At 38.8% G+C, this 20902-nt stretch overlaps 1 protein-coding gene across 1 annotated transcript in view; it reads right to left on the reverse strand.

Moving 5' to 3' along the window:
• The window catches only part of LOC110223113 (uncharacterized), a 37678-nt gene that overhangs the window by 2266 nt on the left and 14510 nt on the right, over positions 1–20902 (reverse strand). The gene's annotated exons all lie outside the window — the stretch shown is intronic.

Below are 20902 nucleotides of genomic sequence, written 5' to 3' on the forward strand. Positions count from 1 at the left end.
TTATTTTAACCAACCTCCCATGGTACTTCTTCATTAGACTGTGAGTTCCTTGAGGGAAGGGACTGATTTTGTTTCTCTGTATTTCCCAGCATTTAGGACTGTGCCCAACACATAGTAGGTGCTTCATAAATGCTTATTGACTGACTGTTTCAAATGAAAATGTATGTGGCACATGAGTGATGCAGATAGGAATATTGAGGGCTACAGTATTTAGTATTCAGACTCAGTGGTATGAACAGCTTGGCCCTGGGATGGGAATTCCAAGATAAAATCTCAAAAGAATACATTTATAGCCCTAAATTTTGGTTCAAAAATGCATCTGCACAAATAGAGGATGATGGAGACATGGTTAGACAAAGTTTATGTGAAAAAGACCAGGGAGTTTTAGTGAACTGACTGTTCAAATGAGTCAATAGTGTGACTCAGCAGCAAGAAAGCTAATGTAATCTTTGGTTGTATTAAGAGAAGCAGAGCATCCTGAGTGAGAAAGCCCTCTGCCCTGGGCAGAACACATTAGGAGCCCTGTGTTTAGGTCTAGGCAACATGTTTTTAGGAAGGATAGTGATAAATTGGAGAAGCATATCCAGAGGAAAGTAACCAGGATATGGAAAGAATTTCACACCATGCCATGGATAAATGGATTGAAGGATTTGATGATGTTTATGCCAGAGAGAGAAGAGAATTCATACTTAGAGAAGACAGGAAAGCTGTCTTCAAGCGTTTGAAAGAAAGACTGGGGAATTCGATTCCACAAACACGTACTGAGAACATGCTGCTGTAGGCTGGGCAAAGACATATCTGTACAAAGATTAAAATGATGCTTGTGTCATTTGGACCTAGGGGATAGAACTGAGAGCAATGGGTAGAAATTACTAGGAGGTAGATTTTGGTGCAACATAAGGAAAGACTTCCTTAACTTCTAGAGATCCTGGACCATCGCCAGTTGTCTTGACCTTTGTCTTGCCACTGGATTCCTATGACTCTGGAGCAGAGAGCAAAGCTGACGACTTTGTGCAGCTCTGCCTCACTCAAATCTGATTCACGTGCAAGTCAGGACATCATGCTCATGATATCAGAAAAACGCCCTTCCCCAGTGGTTTCTGATCTCCCGGGTATATCTCCTTTATACTAGTGCCTGAGGCTCTAATCCTGGGGGAGATGCACAAACTCACACAAAGCTAGTTAAAGAAGGAACAGCTAATAGACCAGAGAGTCTGGAATGGAGAGAACAAGAAGGGTAGTAATATGAAAGGGAACCTGGATCATGCTTAGAAAGACATGAGAAGAGGTGAGAGGTTTGGGGAAAAAAAAAATCAGTGATCAGATCACCAGCATCAGAGGAGCCTCTGACCCTGGTAAAATATGCTGGCAGTCAAACCACATGTACCACTTGTCTTCAGGCCTATAAATTGCACAAATTGCTTATCTGAATTGAGGAGGAAGTTTTCTCCCCAGGAGTTCCCTACACGGAAGAAAATCAGGTAAAACAAAAAATAATAATAAAAGCTGACATTTATTATAGCACTTTGAATTTTTCAAAGGACTTCACATACATCATCTCATTTGAACCTTACAATAACCCTACTAAGTTTTGAAGATGAAGAATTGAGGCTCAGAAAGATAAGTAAAGGTAAGCCCATAGTCACATAACTAGTTAGTATCAGAAACAGGATTTGAACTTAGGTTTACCTGATTTGGGGCAGGTAGGTAGCTCAGTGGATAGCGCACTGGGCCTGGAATCAGGAAGACCTGAATTTAAATCTCAGCCTCAGACACACTAGCTGTGTGACCCTGGGCAAGTCACTTACCCCTGTTTGCCTCAGTTTCCTCATTTATAATGAACTGAAGAAGGAAATGCCAAACCATTCCAATATCTTTGCCAAGAAAACCCCAAACAGGGTCATGAAAAGTTGAACATGACTAAACAGTCTTCTTGATTTTAACTCCACTATGCTATCCACACCAAGCATGAACATCAGGGGAGAAAAAATGCAAAGGTGGGAGGGAGGGTAGGAAAGGTGTCAAGTTTGGGATTTATTTGTTATTTGCTATTCAGGCAGTGAGATGGTGTAGTGGATAGAGCGCTGGGCTTGGAATCAAGAAGACTCATCTTCATGAGCTCAAATCTAGCCTCAAACGCTCACTGGCTGTGTGACCCTGGGCAAGTCATTTAACCCTGTTTGTCATTTCCTCACCTGTAAGATGAGCTGGAGAAGGAAATGGCAAACCCCTCCAGCATCTTTGTCAAGGAAACCCCAAATGGGGTCACAAAGAATTGGCTATAACTAAAATGATTCAACAATAACAAATTCAGTCTTTAGCTTTACTTGGAACATGTTGTTTGATAACTCGTGTCTTTCTAAAGCTTTACCTGTTTCAAAGCATCCCTTATTTGCTCCTCATTAGGCAGGAAAGGTATTATTATCCCAACTTTACAGATGTGGAAATTGAGGCCCAGAAGGGCTACTGATCACAGAGGAAATATAGGAGGTAGAGCTGGGGCTAGAATCACTTCTTATGAATTCTAGGGTTCTTCCCAAGATTCTATGCTTCTTTCAGTTTTTCATCATGATTATCTGTATTGCATTATCATATGCTTAAAAGTATGTCTGTATTTTTTATAATCTTGTAACCTGTCTCTGCACAACACTTGATACATCTAAACACAGTAAATCATATTTTGTTTTTTTCTAGAAGACTATTTTATGTAAATTTTCTTTTTTATTTATACACTTGACAAATAGCAACAAATATGAACATTTCAATACACAAAGAACATAAAGAAGGATGGCACATGAAAAGAAATTGTGAGTTTTGTTACATACAGCTTGTTTTTAAAGTATATATTAAATTTGATATAGTAGAAACAAAATTGCTTGTTCATGTCCCTTCTGAATTTTTTTATTCTCTTTTGTGTATTTTTTTTTAAATGAAGAAAGACTAACTTAAGAGTAGAGTTATAAATTTAAATATTTTTCTCCTGCAGATCTGGAATGGAAGGAAGGTCCATGAAAAGGGGGCACCTTGTTGACAAACCCCTGGGAGTGAGTATAGGTGAGGGAGAGGCGTTGTCTTACTTGGTACAGGTGGGCAGAGAAACCAAAAATGTTGGGATGCTATTTTATTGAAGTGAAAGGAGGGCTCTCTCTGGTCTGATTGGAGAAGTATATACCCCTGGAGTGGGATATACACTTTGATGTCAGTATCCTTACAGAAAGCCTGAATGGCCTTTTCCTAGTTATGGCTCCACTTGAAAGCATAGGTTTGGAGCTGACGGTAGTTTATACTCTCAAGAGGCAGTCTGGTAAAATCGAAAGAGCAATGTAATTGGAAGCTGGAAGATGCACTGCCACTTACTAGGTATGTGACTGTGAGCAAATAACTTTACCCCTTGCAGTACCATTTTTATCATCAGGAAAATGGGAATGATAATACTTAGACTACCTACCTCATAGATTTGTTGAGAAGGAAATGTTTAAAAACCTTCTTTTCTTAAAGTGATGTGTTATTGTTGCTACTCTCTCCACTAGATTTGAAGCATGATCTGCACTTGGATGTTGAGTCAAGAAGACTTGAGTTCATATCCAGCCTCAGACAGTTACTAGTTATGTGTCCCTGGGCAAGTCACTTAACCTCTGTTTACCTCAGTTTCCTCACCTGTAAAACAGAGATAATAATAGCACTCACCTCCCAGGGTTGTTGTGAGGATCAAATGAGATAACTGTAAAGTGCTTAGTGCCTGGAACATAGTAAGCACTATAGAAATGTAAGTTATTGCTATTATTATTATTAATGTTATATAGCTTATAGCATCTTATAATAGAGGCAGCATGATGTAGTGAATAGTGAGATTGCTTCGGACTGAGGAAGAACTGGGTTCCAATTCTGCATCTAAGGCATCCTGTGTGACCCTGAGCAGGTCATTTGACCTATTAATACTCTAAATTGCAGAATAGTTGCCAACCCAGCGTTGGTAGAGGGAGTTTCCTCACTGGGAGTTCCCAGTGCCAACAAAATTACAGGCCAGGTCCAAAGTCCCAAACGAAACATCTTAGAATAGAATAAAATTACTTCTTTTGCTATTGTGTCATTTTTCTTTGGAGTTTTATTTCAGATTTCATCAGGGAGATCATATTAAAAGAAATATGAATGAATTTGCAAGTTCATCAATGTGGCTATTTTCATCAACTATGCAGATCACAATCTATCATATCTGCTCATCCTGTGCTGCTCTTGTCAATGTCCTCTCACAAATTCACCACTGTGAGTCTCCCAAGGGGGGTGCTGGAGCCAGCTTGAACTGACTTGCAGGAGGCAACTGTTAAATTTTCTGTCTGAGCACCTACTGCAGGGATGGGAAACCTGCGGCCTCAAGACCACATATGGCCCTCTAGGTCTTCAAGTGCAGCCCTTTGACTGAATCCAAACTTCACTGAACAAATCCCCAAATAGATAGGATGTGCGCGCGTGCACACACATACACACACACACACACACACACACACACACACACACACATTGATTGCCATCTAATTGCATGTTATAATCTAGACAATGACTACATGGATTCATGAATTCATGAATTCAAGCACTGTGCTAAGGGCTGGGAATGCAAATACAAAAGTAAAGACAGTCCTTGCTTGCAAGGAGCTTCCATTCTAATAGGGGAATATCACACACACACACACACACACACACACACACACACACACATATACATATACATATAGAACAGCAGCTAGGTGGTGCCATAGCGCATAGAGTGTTGGGCCTGGAGCCAGGAAGACTCAGCTTCCTGAGTACAAATCTGGTCTCAGACACTGTGTGACCCTGGGCATGTCACTTAACCTTGTTTGCCTCAGTTTCCTCAACTATAAAATGAGCTAGAGAAGGAAATTTCAAACCATTCTAGCATCTTTGGGGTCACAATCAGACATGACTGAAAACAATTGAACAAAAGTACATATAAGAGAATATAGTGTGTCCAGGAAGGGAGTGTTTTGGTTTGGAAAGTTATAGAGACGGAAAATGGAACCAAAGGAGACATGAGAAAAAATAATAGTATTGATTTGATTATGATCCTGGATTGGAAAAGTGGGTTGGAAGGTGGGGGCAGCTGGTGAGAAGATGGCCTGGGAGTGAAATGAAATAGCCAGGCCAAGATGTAATGGGCAGTGGAGGCAACCCAAGTAGGAGAGCAGGGGCCTCCGTGTAAGCTAGTCACTTGATTTTTCCTGTGTGTCTGACAACCAAGATAATATAAAACAAAAAACTATTTAAAACATAGACTCTCACAGAATCTCTAGGTACGGTCACTGCAGTTTTTCAATTTAACATTTGTGATATTTCAGCAATTTGCCCTTTTAAAAAAAAGGATAAATTAAAAAAAATTTTTTAACCAAATCAAGGAACCCTATACTGGGAGTCAAAAAATCTGAGTCCTCTAAGTTTGGCTCTGCCATTAACTTGCCAGATGATCTTGGACAAAAACCTTTCCAGACCTTGATTTCTTCACCTGTAAAATGAAAGGTTCAGGACTAGATAATTTCAAAATTCCCTTCCAGCTCTAACATATCTTTTCTTCTGTGTTCAAAAGTTAGGTCTTCATCCCTTGTGACTCCAAACACCACCTCTTTGAGACCACTTTTGTACGCAAATATGCCATTATGGAGGATTTTTTGCTGCAACTGCAGTATAATTTATTATTGTTTATTAGGATCAAAGGATCACAGATTTAGAGTCAGAAGGGACCTTAACAGGTATACAGCTATTTTTACATATTCATTTTACATACAAGGAAACTGAGGTACAAAGTAGTTAAGTGATTATGTAGAATTATAATATTTTGCATATTATATAATTGCATTGCAAATGTTTATTATGCATAAATAACATTCATGTTGATGGCTGGAGAAATATCTGTACCTTGCTTAGTGATATTATACTTTCCATGCCAACATTTGCTTTTTCTCAAGGACAACAATTAGTGAATTTTAAAACTAGATGAGAACTTGGAGATAATCTAATCCTTTCTCATGTTAATAATAATAATCCTCAACACCTGCACAGTATTTTCAAATTGATGAACCACTTTTCAAATATTTCATTTGATCGTCACAGTAATCTTGTACTAGGTGGCACAGGGGATAGAGAGCTGGGCCTGGAGTCAGAAAGACTTATCTTCCCGAGTTCGAATCTGGCCCTAGACACTTAATAGCTGTATGACCTTGGACAAATCACTTAACCTTATTTCCATCAGTTTCCTCATCTGTAAAATGAGCTTGAAAAGGAAATGGAAAACCTCTCTAGTATCTCTGCCAAGAAAACCCTAAATGGGGTCAACAAAGAATCAAACATAACTGAAATGACAACAAATTTTGAAGATGAGAAAACTGAGGCTCCAGGAGGTTAAATGACTTCCCTTGCTTATGATCATATAGATAATAAATAAAAGAGACAGGACTTGTCCTGTAAGATAAGTTCTATTATCCCCTTTTCACTGATTAGGAAAAGTTAAGAGTCAGGTTAAGTAACTTATCCATAATCACATATATGAGGCAGAATATGAAGCCAGGTCTCTCAATTCCAGCTCCCTTTTCATTACACCATGATACCTTTACAGATGAGGAAACTGAGGCCCAGAGAAAGGGAAGTGACTTGCCCAAGGCATAGTTTCCAGATCTGAAATTCATAACTTTATTCACTGATTCATCTTCTAAGATCCTCCAGCAGTGGACCTTACACACAAATGTTCGATGAATAAACAAATCAATTACCTTTTGAGAAAGGATGCTCAAGGTAAATAAACTCTTGGCATCTGGGGGCAAGGCTCCTTGTGTTCTTGATAGAATTTTAATAATGGCTATCAATGATCCATGTGCTAACCCCTGGTGCCCTCCAGTGGCCAAGAGCAAAACTGAATGGTGTAATCAACAGTAATGGTACATAGATAGCATGAAGCCTGGAAAGCCTTACACAACATCTATGCACCACCATCCTCACTATCTATTCAGCCATCTATCTTCCTCCTCCCTGCCATCTGTTTATCCCACTCATTTATTTAGAAAATTGCCTATGGGAGGATTGTTGGCCCTGAGCGTTGCATAAAACAAAAATAACCATGGAACATTCCAAACACACTGGAGTGACAGGTGGTACTTTTGAGATCACTGAAATGAAAAGAAACTTTGCTGCCTGGGATTGGCTAATTGCCAGCACATTGAAGGATTCTCAACTGGCATGACAGCAATTTGATAGTATTGGTTCTGCATCTCTGAGCTGTCAGAAATGCTGTCTTGTGTTTCCCTCTGGGTCTAGAACAGTTCAGTCATAGCACAAGCTGGCATGCTTTTCTCATAGTCTGAGAAGATTGGGAGAAGAGTTCTGAGAGCAGCCAGGAGGGCTCATCACTAAGTTATGCCTACAGTCAAGGCTCTGAAGCTGTCAGGCAGAGCAAGACAAGCTCACCTAATATTTCCATTGGCTCCACTAAGACAGAATTGAACAGAACTGAAGGAATGGCCCCAGGACACAAAGCAATCTGACATGAAAAATCAGTCATTTGGCAGGATGGGGGAGGCAGAAACTACTGGGGCTGGTGCCTGAGCAGACTGGAAAAAGAAGAAGCAAGGTGTGGGCTTGGTTTTGCTTGGATTAGAAAAATTACAGCTCTTCTTTCTTAAATTGGGTTAAAGATAAGGTCTGAACCTATGATTTCACTGGTATAAGGAACTCCCATGTGAGAAAACTCTCTCCACCAGTGTAGGTGGGGGTGGCACCTTCTCTGCAACTTACAGTCTTAGAGAGTGGCCTAGATCACTGAGGGTTTAAGTAACTTGCCCAAGGTCACACAGCCAGTATGTGTCTGAGGATGGAATATGTTTCTTTCTTAACTACTAGCTAAAACTATCAAACTAATCTGTGAGCCCCATATTTCCTTGGAGCCAAGAAGGCCAACATCTGGAGGAAAGGAGGTAAAGGCAGGCAACAGAGTATGCAGTTGTGAATTGAAGCTGCTAGTCTATTGAAAACTGTATCATATTTAGAGTTCCCTTTGGGATCGTCACTCATAGATAAAGGGGGGGTATAGAACCAAGCCTAATAGGTTTTAAAATCCAAATGGAAAAAAACCCTTAAATCAAGGAGTTACTTTAATTGCACCCCACCCCAAACTGATCTCTTTAGCTGTTGGATTTATTTATTAAAGGGTTCCCCTCCTCTCAGCTTAGTTGATGTAATCACATAATGCTTTAGCATCTTCGGATACTATTAACTGAGTTGGAGGGAGTGAGAATGAGGGAGAATATATTTTGTATATTCCTGTACATGGCATATTTTCTCTCCTGATAGATTATAAACTCTTTGAAGACAGAGATTATTTCACTTCTGCCTTTGTATTCCCACAACCTAACAGTGTCCTGCAGTAGAAGGTGATTAATAAATTCTTGCTGATTGAACAAATTCATCAAAGCACTTATGAAATGTCTGCTATGTGCAAGCAACAATGTGAGAGCAGTAGCTGGGGTGAGAAAGAATACCAAAGTATCTGATGGTACTTAGAGTCCTTCTGTGGATACAATCAACAGTTTAGCACCTAGTTAGCCAGAATAATTAGTTCAAATAGAAAGCTAAAAGGTGATTCCTCCCTTCCTAACCACAAACTGTTTCTCTAAACATTATACCATGTTCTGGTCTCATTTCTCCTTAACAGAAGCTGCCATTGCCTTAGTAAGGTTTATGATGCTTATCCCAGGCAGGAAAATTCCTAGTTAATAGCTCTGCACTATATTGGGCTAGAGATACAAAGATAATATGAAAAACAGTCCTTGAACTTTTGGAGTTTACATTTCACTGGATATAACTTCAGAAAATCACCTCTCTCTCTCTCTCTCTCTCTCTCTCTCTCTCTCTCTCTCTCTCTCTCTCTCTCTCTCTCTCCCTCTCCCCCCCCTTTTCTCTCCTCTCCTCTCCCCCTTCCCTCAGTTTCCTCACCTATAAAAGGAAGGGGTTAGACAGAATGATGGCTAACCTCCCTCCCATGTTTAACATGCTATGATCTATGGCGCATCTTCACAAATTCTGCATCTATGCACTTCATATGGCTCTAGCCTTTATGTATCAATCACCAGCTCTTGTTACTTTCTTTAGCCTTCAAAAGAAGAAATGACTAAATCCTAGAGGAGTCATAGAATTGCTCAAATCCAATTCATGTGCAAGTCTCACCAGGTGATGTCATTGGTCCCCTTCAAGAACAAAGGACCAATAAAATCTAGGTGGCACAGTGGATGGAAGGCTGGGACTGGACTCAGAACCTAGAGACCTGGGATAAAATCCAGCCTCATACACTTACCAAGTATGTGACCCTGGGCAAGTCACTTACCTTTTCTCTGCCTCAGTTTCTTTAACTGTAAAAAGGGGGTAAGTTTAGTACCTACCTCCCAGGGTTGTTGCAAGGATCAAAGGTGATAATATTTGTAAAGTGCTTAGCGTGCTGCGTGGCACTCATAATAAATGTTAATATACTACACTATACTATAATGTTATATATAATAATAAATGTTAATAAATAAATAAAGAGCTAGAAAGGACCTGAAGTATCATATAATCTTCATTCTACAGATGAGGAAAGTGAGATCCATACAGATTAAGTGACTTGGCCAAGGTCATACAGGTCATAAGTATTAGAGCTAGAATATGAGGCCAGGTCCTCCAACCACAGATTCATAGAATCTTGGAGCTAGAAAGGACATCAGAGGCTATCTAGTAATATCCATATTTAATTAGATATTCTATAATGTGTCATCTGGCCTGCTCTTGATGACATCTAGTGACTAGGAAGGTTCTTCTTCCCAAGATTGTCCAGTCAACTTTTTTTTTTTTTGGCTAGGCAATGGAGTTAAGTGACTTGCCCAAGGTCACACAGCTAGTAAGTGTTAAGTGTCTGAGGTTGGATTTGAACTCAGGTCCTCCTGACTCCAGGGCCAGTGCTCTACCCACTGTACTACCTAGCTGCCCCTCCAGTCAACTTTTTAATAACTCTAATTGTTCAGAACTCTTTCCTTACATACAGCCTAGATATGCTTCTCTTCAATGAATACCTTATTGCTCCTAATGATGGGGCCAAGCAGAACAAATCTAATTCCTCCTCAACAGGAAAGTCCTTTAAATACTTTAAAACACTCGTCACCTTCCCCCAAGTCTCTTCTTCCTAGATGAAATATCTCCAGTTCCTTCCATTGACCCTCAAACGGCATGATCACACGGCTCTTGACCATCTGGTTATCTATCCTTTCTGGCTTATTAATGCCCTTCCTAAAACGTGGTGCCAAGAACTGAACACAACCTTCCTGACGTGGTCCAACCAGGGCAAAGTATATACAGTAAGACTCTTATTTTTCTCACTCTAAACGCTATGCCTCTCTTAATACCATCTAATATACTATTCTCTTTTTTTTTGGCTGTTGACTCCTATTGAGTTTATGGTCTACTAAAATCCCCAGATCTTTTAAAAAATGAACTAGCATGTGAATTCATGAACTAGCCATCTCTCCTGCCATCTTCTACTCACAAAACCAGTTTTTAAATCCAAATGTAAGATTTTTACAGTAATCCCCATCAAAATTTGTCTTACTAGATTCAGTCCAATGTGCTACTCTGTTGAGATTGCTTTGGATTTCGACCTTGTTATACCACATGTTAACCATCCTTCTAGCTTTGTGTCATCTGCAAATTTGATAAGTATGTCATCCATGCTTTATTCAAATCATTGATAATAATGTTAAGCACCAAAGGGTCAAGGAGTGATCCTTGGGGCACTCAGCCAGGGACCACCCTTCCAAGGTGGTATTGAACTGAACTCTTCCCATCTGGACGTCCAATCCCCATTCTAAATACACTTAATTTGTATTATCGTCCAGCCTGTATTTCTCCATTTTCTCCATAAGAATAGCTTGAGAGACTTTATTAAATACTTTTATAAAATCTAATTAAATTATACTGATAGGATTCCTCTGATCTACCAGTCTAGAAAACCTACAAAGGAAAAAAAAAAGTTAAGTCTAGCATGCCCTGTTCTTACTTCAAATGCAAACCCAGCAGTCTGAAAGAATCACATTCTTCCCATGGTCCAATTTTCTAGATACAATTAAAGAAGGCTTTGTGCTTATCTAGTCACCTCATTCAAGATGCTGATATCAAAACTGCAAGGAAAGCTGTTTTTGGCAGCTTCTAACCCCTTCTCAAGCATGATCACCACCAGGCAACTACTCCTTTGTCACCCTAGGCCTGCCCTTCCTGCCTCTGAGTCCCTCTTCCCACCCCACCCCTCAGCCATCTCCGCATTTCACGTAGGAATCCTCCCTCTCCTTATTCCCTCATACATGTACAAGCTTGTTGATGTTGTATCCCACTAACTCCAATGGTGAAATGTATCTGTTCTGTACTTCCTTCCGTCTCTCCACATTCCCCCAATGTGAGACATTCTATCCATACAATCTTTGAGCATTTCCTTGATACTGTATCCCTTTAGCCCAGAGGTAAAATGTGTGTGTTCTGTACGTATTCTCCTCTCTACAACCTGCAAATGTGAGAAGTTCTATCCCAGGTGACAACTGGGCATCACAGTTTCTTTTTTTCCCTTAATAGCATTTTATTTTTTTCAATTACATGTAAAGATAGTTTTCAACATTCATTTTTGTAAAATTTTGAGTTCCAAATTTGTCTCCCTCCCTTCCTCCTCCTTCCCCAAGAGACTAAGCAATCTGATATAGATTCTACATGTACAATCACATTAAACATATTTCCACATTAGTCACGTTATAAAAGAAGAATCAGAACAAAAGGGAAAAACCATGAGAAAGAAAAAAACCCCAAAATGAAAAGAGTATGCTTCAATCTGCATTCAGACTCCATAGCTCTTTCTCTGGATGCGGTTAGCATGTTGTATCATGAGTCTTTTGGAATGATCTGGGATCATTGTATTGCTGAGAAGAGCTAAGTTTATCACAGTTAATCACTGCATAATGTTGCTGTTGCTGTGTACAATGTTCACTTGGTTCTGCTTACTTCACTCAGCATCAGTTCATGCAAGTCTTTCCAGCAAACCACATGTTCTAATATAGTTTTTATTATCTTTGCCTGCCCACCTTTGCATTAAAATCATTTAGTAGTATCAAAGTAAGTGTTGACTTCATTTGGGGGAGACAAGATTTCTTCGAGACAACAATAAAGCACATTGAGCTCAGCAAGTGGTTTGGTTGAATTCAAGCAACCCTTAGGTTGCATTTTAACAATCTCTGTATAACTGTTTCCTGTCTACTCACTGAGGGGTAAAGAGAAACCTTTTGGCTGGCTGCTGAGCTGAAACTGAGCGTGCAAACCAGTATAGGGCAGCAAATGGCCAAATTGAGTTCTCTGTTTCGTGATGGTGATCAAGGGAAGTACTGCTTTTTGGGAGCCTCTAGGTGGGGAGAAAGGCAGATTTGGCAACCCAAGGACAACATCTGGTTAGAGTGCAAGTTGATTTTTCGTACCATTATGCAGGAGGAAAAGTATGGAAGATTATGTATTAAACTGAGTAAGGAAAACAAACTTATGAGGAACTTAGTAGTAGACAAATGAGCCAGAGATGCTAGAAAGCACCTAAAGATGGGATAGGAAGAAAGACTATAAGTAAATGTGAAATGAAACAGGTCTGCTAGAATTTAGATGGAAAGAAATCTATTCTTATCAGTGATGATTGCAGAATTACTGCTGTGCTATATGATGTAGTGCAACAAAATTTAAGAAGATGAAGTTGGTAAAAGTTATGATAGAGCCTGAGTAACTATACAGAAGAAATCCATGTTCAAGGCAATACAATTTTTAGGGCATTTTCCAAATATTTCAAGGAGTAGAACAGCTCAAAAGAATAGAAAAGATCACAGATGGAACTATTTCTTTCTCCCTTAAAAAAAAAAGTATCAGAGAAGACACCAGGAACTACCACTCCTACTTTCTCATTTCTCATGTCTACATTTTCAGAAAATCTTTATCCAAATGGTCTAAGTGCACATCAACAGTGTGCATGATGAAATCATAAGAAGGGAACACACTGGCAGTGCAAGTGATTTTCTATAACCAACTATATACTCTTAATAATAAAATTAACTGAGAAGTATAAAGAATATGATTGTTTATAAAGAACATAAGCTGCTGTGGCTATTTTTCATTTATTAGTCAATCAGTAAACATTTATTAAGCGTCTACTATGTGCCAGACATCGTACTAAGTGCTGGGAATACAAAAAGAGGCAAAAGACAGTTATTCTTTTAAAAAAAATTACTTAGTAGAGCCAGATGCAGTCTTAAAGGTTCTTTCCAACTAAGGTACCTCCCACATATATGTTATGATTACATAAGATTACATGATTTAGTCATTCAACATTGAAGTATTTACGAAGTACCTTCTAGGTGCCAAGAACTTTGCTAGATACTAGGAATAATAAAATAAAAATTAAATACTCCTTTTCCTCAAGGAGCTTATATTCTATTGGAGCCTACATTCAATTACAACCTAGGCAGGGAAAACATTATTCAGCAATTTATCAAGTATCAACATCCAGTGAGGAATGAAACAGGGAAAGATCTGTTCGCCAAAGGCATTTGCTAGTGTCATACACAATGACTCATGCAAAGTCCAAATAAAAGAAGGGGTCCCTGTTAAAGAGGTTCGGTAGCTATTCCTATTTTCAGATTATATTGTAATAATCACATTAAGCCTGTGAACACTTACAGGACCCTCTCATTGAGATTCATTGGCACTCTAAAGAGATCAGTCTAGCCATTTACACAGAAAAAACAAAGTGTATGATAAATACGTGTCGCCCGGATTATGATGTGCACTTGGGTAGGCAACCCATTGAATTGGTTCTTGTCCACCAGACTGAACCATCCCATAACCTGTGGATGGCCAGAGCTGAAGAGAGCAAGCTAGAGACAGGAGAGTCAGGAATCAAACAAAAGTTTAATTTCAAAGTGAGGAAAATGGCTTGCAAGCAAGGACACATGTGCTAGGGCCCCTCTCCTAGCGGGGGGACCCGCTTTAGTGTGGCCAAATCTCAATACTTATCTGTAAGCCTGACAATGAGAAGTAACAACAATAACATGACAAGTTTGATTCATAGCAGGGCTTCGTGACCAGAACATGGATACAACAGGTGTTTATCTGAGCTCAGAGAACACCTCCTGATGGTTAAAGCAATACAAAATTAAAAAAAAATAAAATAAAAAACAAAGCAATACGATAATTATGTGATTTTGCCAGAGGGTGAGCGCAAAGGATTGTTGCTATGCCAAGCAAGCTGGGCTTAGCTTTGGAAAACAGGGCATCTCCTAATATCTTGACATTTCCCCCTTTTGGCCAAAGAGAGGGGGTCTGAGAGAACCCCTACCCTTCTGGACAATAAAGGAGAGGCAGGTATAAGCCACGATGCCACAAGAGGCCAACTGGGCCAGAAGGAGAATTTTTGTCCCAGGAGGTCAGTTCCTTGTGGGAACCTACTGGGGAAGTGTGTCCCTGGAATCACTTCTAGCCTCATTTGCTTGCAAGCAGAAAAGAGAGGAGGGCGAGAATATAGAGGGAGAAAATGCCAACACACGCTTAAATCAGGACCTTGGTGGCTGGGCAGTATACTCAGCCTTCATGTGGAATTTTGGGATGGCTGTCTTGTCTGGGTGGCAGCTGCTTCAGGGTCCAAATTAGATGAACTTTGAGGTCCCTGGAGGGTTTTGCTGTCCACTCAAGAGCAGGGGCTTTCTTCAGATGATCCAGGAGTCCACACTCACAGGTTTGACAGCTGTGGAAATAGTCAGAAGGATCTGGTAGGGGTGCTTAGAAGACATATGGATTGACACTTGTGAGAAAACTCCTTGTACCAATCTATGGATCTGAGTTTCTGGTAAGTATAACATAGGCCCTTGGTTAAGGATCTCTAAACAGCACATAGAGATGGTCCAGTTTCCCAGCCGTGCAAGATCAGGTTCAAACAATGCAATAAAGTTTTCTTATAATCATGATTACATTAGGTCAGGTTACATTACAGATGAAACTACTTAGAGGACTCACAATGGACTAGTTTCGAGAAGGGACATTTATATGTCACCAAGATAATCAAGAAAACTTATACATAAACATCTTGAAACAAAAGACCGAAGCAATACAATGGTTATCACCAAAATTAATTAATATCAAGTCTCCTTGTATCCTAGTAATCCATTCTCAACATCCATTTAATCAACACATTTTGAGTCCCAGGTGTGTCATGTAGCTATATGGAACCTAGATATCTTTTCTTGGACAATAGACTTTATTCTTAGGACAGCTCTAAAGGGGATTCTGCTTCCCTAGTTCCAAATCTAGAAGTTCTTAGGTAATTCTGCTAGTAATATAATTTAAATTTGGTTCTCCAATTTTGAAACGTCAGAGAATTTCAGTTCACATACCACTTGTTGCTTCTATCCTTATCTAAATCCTGTACCTTTTAAAAAATTTATGAAGATCCAGCTGCAAAATGAACTCTTCTGCCTTTTAAAATGATCAGACAGACACTTTAATAATGGGGAAATAATTTCATTTTCTTTACCATTATCCATACAATTTATGTGTAAAATCCAACTTTGAGAACTTACTACCAAAACATGCTCAAAGCCTGAATTTTCATGATAGTTAAATTTCAGAAGCCAATCATATACATTTGTATATAGTCCTTAGAGAAAATAGCCTAATCTTGTTGCTTTTCTCAAAATTCACTATTTTATTTAATTAGAAAACTTACATCTTTGTCTTAGTACTTTGTTTAATCATTTTCCCCTTAGGAGGATATCATCCCTATATTATAATTTGACCACAAATACAGGTTAAAATTGTAAAATGTTCATACTGGCATCCTATTATAGTAACTCAGAGATGTTCCAGTATCAATCTATTATTTAATAGATTTAGCATTGTACTTGCCAAACTTCTTGATTATAGAAATTCTCTATAAAAGGAAAAAAGGACATAGTTTTAACAATGTAACGGGGGGGGGGGGACAGGAGGAGAGAACTCCCTTAACTCTGCTTGATTCCATATCTGATAGCCAATCATGACTAGTCATAGTGTATCAAAAGCAAGGCTCAGCATTAACCAGGTGGGGAAATTTCCTTTTCAGAAAGGAAACAGCACAATGGAAAGTCAGGAGGATTCTACCTAGGCTGTGCCAAAGTCAATCCCAAAACTTTCCCTAGGCACAGACCTTTAGCAGTTCCCAGACTGTAGTACATGCCATTTTCTATTATTGGCTTCATGACAATTCAGACAACTATGCCTATAATCAAAACTCAAACAATAGCAAATTACAGTGCTAGGATTTTTTATTTTAAATAGCAAAATTTCACTAACCACAACTTAGAGCTTGAATATCTTTTCTGATATTTCCCTACCAGTTAACATTTCATTAATCCTTTACTTATAAATTAAAACTACCCATAATCTGGGGCTTCAGACATATAGCAAATACCTGATAGCTGACTCATCATTAATCTGTTGAAACTACATCTTTAAACTACCCTATACATTTTCATAATAGCCAAGAATTTCAAATGAAATTTTGCTATTATATATTATTATCTACTTTATAATAAAATATACCTCATTAAATATTTAAACATTTTCAAATATCTATTTTTATTACACCCTTTTAAAAGCCCAATTCATGTGTAACAGCATCCAAATTAAAAAGCTGTTTTGTCTAACAGCATTTCTGTTACAATGGTCTTTTAATTTCACAATATAAGAGAATTTAGAAATACAATAATAACATAAACAATAAACTTCAGATGACATCAACTGCATTTCCAAATTATGACATATAAAAATCATTGATCTTATTACCTATGACATTTTAAAACCACTTCAGAGTTATCAGCTATAGAACAACTACATTCGATTAAAGAAACAATAATAATGTAGTGCTTAGCATATGCCAGTCACTGTATTAATTACTAGGAGTTTACAACCAAATTTAGAAGGAAAGCAGAAAGCTGGGAAACAGTCTTTATAGCAAATGTCTCTGATAAAGGCCTCATTTCTCAACTACATAGAGAACTGAGTCAAATTTATAAGAATACAAGCCATTCCCCAACTGATAAATGGTCAAAGAATATGAACAGTTTTCAGATGAAGAAATCAAAGCTAGCTATAGTCAAATGAAGAAGTGCTCTAAATCACTTTTGATTACAGAAATGCAAATTAAAACAACTCGAAGTACCATCTCATGCCTATTGGATTGGCTAATATGACAAAAAAAAAAAAGAGAGAAAATTATAAATGTTGGAGAGGATGTGGGAAAATCGGGATACTAATGCACTATTGGTAGAGTTGTGAACTGATCCAACCATTCTGGAGAGCAATTTGGAGCTATGCCCAAAGGGCAACCAAAGTGTGCATACTCTTTGATCCAGCAATACTAGGTCAAAAAAAATAAAAGGACCTACATGTACAAAAATATTTATAGCAGCTCTTTATGTAGTAGCAAAAAATTAGAAGTTGAGGGGATGCCCATTAACTGGGGAATGGCTGAACAAGTTGTGGCATGTGAATGTAATGGAATACTACTATGCAATAAGAAATGATAAGCAGATTTCAGAAAAATCTGTACAGACTTGTATGAACTAATGCAAAATGAAATGAGCAGAACCAGGAAAACATTGTGCACAGTAACAGCAACATTATGTGACGATCAACTATGAATGATTTTAGCTCTTCTCAGCAATACAATGATCCAACACAATTACAAAAAACTGATGATGGAAAATGCTACCCTCATCCAGATAAAGAACTGATGGATTCTAAATGCAGATCAAAGCATACCATTTTCACTTACTTTATTTTTCTCATGGTTTTTTCCTTTTGGTCTGTTTCTTCTTTCACAACTGTGACTAATATGGAAATGTTTTACATGATTTTACATATACAACCTATATAAAATTGCTTACCATTTTAGGAAGAAGGGAGGAGGAGAAAAATTTGGAACTCAAAATCTTGTAAAAATGAATGTTCAAAATTGTCTTGATATATAATTGGGAAAAAACCATTTTTTTAAAAAGCAATTGTTCAAAGTAGGTGCTCTTATCTCCATTTTACAGTCTTGGAAACTGAGCCAAATGGAGGTTAAGGGACTTGCCTAGAATCATGTCTTCCTGAGTCCATGTCCAGTACTCTATCCACTGTACTACCTAACTGCCTCAGATTGGGGTATATTTTGCAGAATCACATGAGTACCCCAAATATTTCCCTCTTAGGTGGCAAGGATTTCATAGTTATGTGGCAATCATGTTACAGTGGGACATGTTACACTTTCAACCTTTGTTTCTTTAAAATAGAATGCTAACAATCAATCAGTTAATCAACAAGTATTTATTAAGCTCCTATCTTGTACCAAACATGGTACTAGATGCTAGAGATATAAGTACCAAAAAGGAAACAGTCCCTACTCACAAGGAGTCTACATTTTAATGCAGGAGACAAGTGTATTAACAATGTAAACAGCATAAATATGAAGTTAATGGATACATACCAAGGAGTTAAACGTAAGATACTTTTGAAGGATAAGCAATAGCATTTGGGTGTATCAGGAAAGTCTTCAGAGAAAAGATGGTGCTTGAGTTGCGTCTTAAAGAAAAAGAGGAACTCTCCAAGGTGGAAGTAAAGGAGGAAATGAATTCCAGGCATGTGGGACAGTCATTATAAAGGGATGGAATTGGGAGAAGCAATGTCATATATGAGGAACAGAATTATACTTACAGAACTATTTCACAGAGTTGTTAATTTTTTTTTGAAGAAAGATCCTTGTAAAACAATATATATTATTATTGTTATTATTATTTTCTCATCTCATTTCCTACAACCTGGAATATTCTTCCCATATGTTCACCTGATAAAATCCTAGCCATCCTTAAAGGTTCAGATTCTTCCTCTTCATGAAGTCTTCCCTGAAAAACCCAGACAAAAGTGATTTCTCCTTCCTCTGAATTGCCATAATGTACTTTTTTATTCACTTAGCATATTCTATTTTGGATCATATCTATTTGTATACATCAAAGTATACTCATCTAGCACACTTACTAGATCACAGGCTCCCTAAGGGCAGGGCTTGTCTTATTTGGGATACAACCTAGTGTGGCAGAATGAGTTTTGGACTTAGTATAGGTAGTATTGTTGTACCGAGAAATCAGCGAGCGAGACCCAGACGTAATTTAAAATGTGGATTTATTAGCACGCGGCTGCAAGGGGTATGCACATACAAATCAAGCAGCCCCTATCAGGGGTTGAGATAGCGTTTATATGGAAAAGAGCATGGGAAAGAAGTGCCAGGAACACTGATGAGGTAATCCAAAGGTGCAGGTGTCTTTGGGGGCTATGGATGGGAAAGTACAGGGAGTATACCAGACAGGGAGGGGGATGGATCTTTGGAGTCTGGCAGGAGGAAGAGTCCTTGGGCTGGCCAAGGACACCCCTCTCCCTCTGTCTTGATGAGAGAATGCTCTGCAACAAGGGAAAGCTTTCTCACAACACAGGAACTTACTAAGGAATTGGGAGGCTTCCAGAGACATGATCTGAGGGCTGGGGCCTGAGCAGCCCAGCTCTGTGTAGCTGTACCAGGGAGAGAGATAAGGGTCATGCTGAGGCCCATGAATAACTGCTAGGCACAGTGTCCTTGGGCTGGGGAGTGGTTGTCAGAGACAGTGTTTCTGAGACTAGGGAGAAATTGGGGCACAAGTACAAGCACAAGCACCCGAGCACCCCATCATTACGGGTCAGAGATCACACAAACTAGACCAGGTGTCCTGGTCCTGGTATAAACATAATTATCTAAAGCAATTATATTGCAAGCTTTCTTATCCATTTGTGTTGGAGGTAAGGGCTATGCTGAGCTATGCAAGAGTACATTTCACTATTGTTTAGATTTAGGAGGAAAGAGATCTGGGGCAAGATTAAGCACCAACTTTTGCTTTCCATGGCTTAAAGGGCCCTACTACCTAAATGGCAAAATAATGTTCTGCATTACAGTATCAGTATTATTCTATTCCTCCTATGTGACACTAATTTCCCCTCTCTATGCTGTGTGTGTGTGTATGTGTGTGTGTGTGTGTGTGTGTGTGTGTGTGTGTGTGTGAATTGGGATTAAGTGACTTGCCCAGAGTCACACAGCTAGTAAGTGTTAAGTGTTTGGTCTGAGGCCACATTTGAACTCAGGTCCTTCTGCATCCAAGGCCAGTGCTCTATCCACTGTGCTACCTAGCTTCCCCCCCCCATGCTTTTGCACAGGCTGGACCACATCCCTAAAGTGAACTCCCCCCTTACTTCTACCTAATCTCAAGTCACAGTCTACACATTTATTAGCTGCGTGTTGAGTCATTTAAACTTGCTAAGCCTCAGTACCTCTCTATATAAAACGGGGATGATAATATGTGTATTGGCTGCTATATAGGAATGAATTGAGGAACATGTTTTATTATATTGTAAAAGGCTATATAGATACAAGCTTTATCTTTGTATTTTCATCAAGGCCTGGCAGAGTGTCTCTTCTATTAGTAGGTATTTAATAATGTTTAGTCATTGAATAAAGTTTGGTTCTTTATTTCATCTTATTCTGTAATTGTTAACGTTCATCTCCATTGTCACAGCAGCCAAATGCATGCATTCCCACACAGCTATTATCCCTTAAGCATCAAGCTCAGTCATTCCTCTACTTAAAAATCTTTAGTAGCTCCCTATTGCCTCTAGGATAAAATAGACAATACCCAGCTTGGCATTAAAAACCCTGCACAGTCTTGCTCCCACTTACATTTCCTGTCTTACTTCATATTGCTTCCCTTCAGCCACT

The sequence above is a fragment of the Phascolarctos cinereus genome, unplaced genomic scaffold (assembly GCF_003287225.1).
Source record: "Phascolarctos cinereus isolate Bilbo 61053 unplaced genomic scaffold, phaCin_HiC Scaffold_4;HRSCAF=312, whole genome shotgun sequence".
In the NCBI taxonomy this organism is placed as follows: domain Eukaryota; kingdom Metazoa; phylum Chordata; class Mammalia; order Diprotodontia; family Phascolarctidae; genus Phascolarctos; species Phascolarctos cinereus.